The sequence below is a fragment of the Setaria italica genome, chromosome IX (assembly GCF_000263155.2).
Source record: "Setaria italica strain Yugu1 chromosome IX, Setaria_italica_v2.0, whole genome shotgun sequence".
Taxonomy (NCBI): domain Eukaryota; kingdom Viridiplantae; phylum Streptophyta; class Magnoliopsida; order Poales; family Poaceae; genus Setaria; species Setaria italica.
This window is the reverse complement of record NC_028458.1, coordinates 32,231,301-32,236,383: the sequence shown is the minus strand read 5'-3', so window position 1 is coordinate 32,236,383 and position 5,083 is coordinate 32,231,301. Positions and strand designations below refer to the sequence as shown.

Below are 5,083 nucleotides of genomic sequence, written 5' to 3'. Positions count from 1 at the left end.
AGAAAGTTCTATTTGCAATCTAAGTTAACTCGATAACTAGCCATATGATAAAAGATCAGAATATTGGACGATACCTAGAAAGTTCGGATCCAGATAACGTAATGACTAGGTGATGGTACTTATAAGCTCGCCTGGAATCGAAGCTGATGCAGCCCTGCATAAGAAGAAACTCGCTGGTTTCTACTCTACTCGTGCTCCTAGGATTTTGGCAGCATGACGCTAAAAGGTTGTATTGATTGATTGATGATTATTCATTACAAGGCTCATGGGTTTATATTTATACCCTAGAGTAAGCTAAAATCCTAGTCGGTTACGACATAAATCGGTACAAACTAATCTAAAACTACTAAATATAAATCTCCATACTTTCCCTTATTTGGTGGAGTCGTTTCCGCTTCGGATCGGATCCCTTTCGATCTTCTATTAGCTTCTAGGATTCAGTCTTCCATGGTTGGCCTTGGTCAACACTGGGTCATCAACATGCTCCTTCTCTCTCCTTGATCTGCTGTTAGAACCTTATCTTCTTTGGTTGACTCTGGTTAAAAACCGGTGTCAACACATGCTCCCCAATTTTGAAATATAATATTATGTGCCAAAATTCTTTTCTCTTGTGAGCACCTTCACAGGTCTCGAGCCGATATCCTTCCAAAACCAAAGAGTCGTTGCTGCAATCATCACTCCTTTCCTAAATTTTGCGATAGCGTCCTCCTCATTTTTCAGGATTTATCTTGCAAAGATCACTATGTAATCGTTTCGTCCTCTTCATCTTCTTTACCAAGCCAACAGTGATCATCTGCAGTCAAAAATCATTCTTTCTTCATGCATCCGGCGAAGACCAAGAGCAAGCTCAACTCACTGGCAAGAGGAGGAAGAGGTGCACATCAGCTGTCTGGAAGTACTTTACAAAGAAAGTTGAGGTAGAGGTGAATGGACAAAAGTATGAGCACTTGGGGATACTCTAATTTCCCAAAGTGCAAGCAAAGGTACACAGCTGAAGGACATAATGGGACAACTGGGTTTAAGAACCATGAAGTCGCAACACAGTATTGTAACAGCTTCTGTGCTCGTGGTCTTGTGGACGTGTGGTGGATGGTGGTGTTCTGCTTGTGCGTTGTGCACTAGTGCTGTGCTTTTGCAAGTGTGCTGAACTGCTGAATGCCTGTGTGTCAGTGTGACAAGGTGATTGTGTGAGACAATCAGACAATATGTTGTGCACTTATGCTATTTAGACCTGTTGCCTATTTGTCATGGTGAATTGGTGATTGCTTGATCGGTGAATGGTGTTTCAATGTATGTGTATAAGTGCACTGTGCATGATCGTGTGTGGCTGTGTCGGTATCGGGCTGTCGGCATGTTGTTATGCTCAACTAGGTTCTACAGGTCGGTGTTCCCGTTTTGCTTTTTCGTATTCTGACCGTGTTCTACATGTTCCCGATCGAATTAGTTCATTTTCGATATCCCATAAGTTCGTGTTCGTTTTCGTTTCTGACTTTTCCGAATTGTTTTGTTTTCGTATTGAAATGTAAAAGTGAAAACAATATTGGTGTTATCCTGACCACTATCAACCCTAAGTATGAGTTTCTTTCAAAGTCAAGGTCCACATCATCAAAGGTACATACCTCAAATCAAAAGTTTCCAGCAGCTTTAGCACTGCTCCTCGGCTTAGAACCTTCAGCTCTGCTCCAGTCTTACCATATGTGTAACATGTCACTTTTTAGCATCCTTTTAATTACACTAAAAATATGATATTTTTCAAAAATTTCAACAAAACTCAATTCATTTTCTTATTTACTTGTCTAGGAATAATAAAAATTACTTTCAAATCCAAAATTTTCATAAACACTCCATGTTATGTTGCACACTGTTTGCTCTCAAATCTTCAACCTACATCTCTGCGGGGAAGACTTCAGAAACGTTACTGTTACCAGAATGGTTACGATAATCTCACTTGATAGTCAGATGCTAGAAAAGCAAACGAGCACGGTCGTGGTATGATTTCAACCAGACAATGACAAGGACGCCTAGAAGAGGGAAGACATAACACAACATTTCTCGAGAATACGCAGGAGAGCTGCGTATCTTTGTATTAAGAAGAAATAACGATCGAACGTTAAAATACAATGTGGGCCAACCGGGCGCACGCACACGGATTATCTTATCTAAATGTTGTACCTAGAGACATAACACCACAACCAAAGAGCAATGAGCAAGCAGTAAGAAACAAAGAACTATAAGCGCCTAGCAGGCCTACTGCCCCCGGCCATCGAAGGAGTGACAGATGCTTAGCGCCAGCACTACACCACAAATGAGCTTGCTCAGTAATCTCGCGGACCAACTGTCCATGAAGCTTGGCCGGCGACCTGTTGAACACCCTGCTGTTACGCTCCTTCCAAATGCTCCATGAGATTAGCATAAATGCCGAATCCAATCCTCTCTTCTTCAGAGCATCCAGGCCATTCCTCTTGTGAAGCCACCAGTCGATGATGCTGAGCTCCTGCGCAGGAGGCTGATTCAGAATGTTCAGGGTTGATCTAATGGCCTGCCAAACCTGCAGTGTAAACCGGCATTTCGTGAAGATATGATGTGATGTTTCCGGTTCTTGTTCACATAGAGCGCAGGCAGTATGATCTTGCAGTCCCCGATGGTGCCTCCGTTCAGATGTCCAGAGCCGATCCTTAACAGCTAGCCACATGAAGAATTTAATTTTCAGAGGCGCTCAAGCTCGCCAAATGATCTTGTATGCAGCAAATTTGGTCGCTCCTTGAAAGAAGGCCCTGTAAGCCAATCTAGCGGTGTAGTTGCCAGAGGGATTCCATCTCCAAGACACAATATCCTCAACCCCTGTGGCTAACTGAATCCCGCTGAGCGCATGCCAAAGCTGAACATACTGTGATAGTGCCTGTACTGTAGCAAATCCGACAATATCCCTGATCCATTGCTTTTGATGCAGAGCTTCAGCGACAGTTCGCTTTCTTCTGATTTTTGGCCTTATAAGTTTGCAGAGATGTGGTGCCATGGTACAAGGAGAAGAATCCCCAAATCATCTATCTGTCCAAAATAAGGCCAAATTCCCATCTCCCAATTGAACTTCAATGGATGCATGGAACATCTGTTGCAGTACAGGATCTTGTCCAAAGTCCAATTGCATATGGCTCCAGGGTCTGCTAGAGTCGGTCCTTGCAACCAAAGCCACCTGAGTCTTAGGGCAAAGGAGGCAAGACGAAGATCAGTAATTCCCAGACCCCCAAAATCAGTTGGTCTGCAGGCTGTGGTCCAGGCAACTAGGCAACATAACGCAACATAAAATGACACCAAGTTTAACCATCAAGCTGTAGGGTGAACTTGCCCTGGATATTGTAATCGGTAAGTGTCCGCTCATCCTCAAGCTTCTTGCCATCAAAGTTGAGTTTCTGCTGAACTTGAACCTTTTCCTTCACATCGTTGATCGTGTCATCAAATGGCTCCACCTCGACTCCTCGGGAGGGATGGTCTCACCATTGTCCGTCTTCACAAAAATCTGCATGCCACAGTCAAGGAACAGGGTTGATTCTGTCTGGATGTTGTAGTCGGCAAGCGTCCTCCTATGCTCAAGCAGCTTGCCTTCATAGATAAGCCTCTGCTGGGCCTGAATCTTCGCCATCACATTGCCCATTGTTTCCATTGTGCGAACCTTCTTAAGGCTGATGTCCTTGCTAGGGAGCGCCTTCACGAAAATCTGCATGGCACCATTCTGACAAAGGTCAAGGTGCAGGGTGGACTCTTTCTGAATGTCGTAATCCACAAGTTTGCTGTTATCGTTGAGCTTCCTGCCGTTAAAGATGATCTTCTGCTGGTCCCGTATCTTTGCCTTGACACTGCTGATGGTGTCTGATGGCTCCACCTCGAGGATGATGGTCTTACCACTGGGCATCTTCACGAAGATCTGCATATCGAAATCATCATAAATGGTAGACTCTACTGGGACGCCGTAATGTGCAATTGTAAGTTTTTCCTCAAGCTGCTTGCCATCAAAAAGGAGCCTCTGGTGGCTACGAATCTTTGCCAAGAGGTTGTTAATGGTGTCCGATGGCTCCGCCTGGAGAGTGATGGTTTTGCCAGTGATCATCTTCACTTGAATATTTCTTGGACAAGGTCCACAACGAAGGCGCAGTGTAAGGCGTAGCATGGACTCCTTCTCAATCTTGTAAGAACCAAATGTGTGCTCATCCTCAAGCTGCTTGCCACCCCAGATAAGGCGCTGTTCTCTCCAGGGGATGCCATCCCTGTCCTGAATCTTTCCTTTGATGCTTTTAATCGTGTCAGAGGACTCCACATTGTAGGTGACGGTCTCGCCACGGAGGCCCTTCACAGATATTTGCATCTGAACGCAGCAGCAAATATGTTAGAATAATGGCCCAAAGTTATAGTCATCATTAAATTCAGAATAATTAATGATTGTAGATTCAGGTTGTATTGTGATAGCAATCACCCTGGAAAAGCATTATCAAATATCAAACCAAACGGCAAGAGAAGACGTACACGAGGAACAATTAGTGTGATCTCCTACTGCACACACACGAGCAAACGAATAGCCTGAATTGTACTTAAAAGGAATGCCTACCTTGGTTGATCCACCATGCATATTAACGTAACACAACACAATTAACAGATAGATAATGTTAACTCAAAATACATGCATAGATCTAGTTGGAGCGGACAAAAGAATATCTTGAAGTTAAACATGGGCATCGATCAGGTGTGTCCCAAACTTGCTGTTGCAGAGTAATAGGAAAACTGTGTGCAAGAGAAACAAAAGTCTTCGATACAAATTCATTAATGCATGTGCGCCGGTGAGATTGCCGACGTCTGCACGATGCGAGGGGGTTAGAGGAGAGGAGGAGCGCACCTCGTCGGCGGCGATGACCTAACGCGATTGCGCCGTCTGTCGCAGGAGGACGTCGCGGCCGCGGCTAGTTTGAACCCTGGAGAATTTTATTTTAACCTAGCCTGCTACAGTAGATGGATCCAATAGACGTCTCAGATCTCAACTCCTGAAAGCGAGAGTAATCAGGGAAATTTTTTTAGGTTACTTTGGATTTACTGG

General features: G+C 44.3%; 1 pseudogene; it reads right to left on the bottom strand.

The window, feature by feature from the left end:
• Positions 1 to 346: 346 nt before the first annotated feature.
• LOC101782438 lies at positions 347 to 4,360 on the bottom strand (annotated as a pseudogene).
• Positions 4,361 to 5,083: the final 723 nt, after the last annotated feature.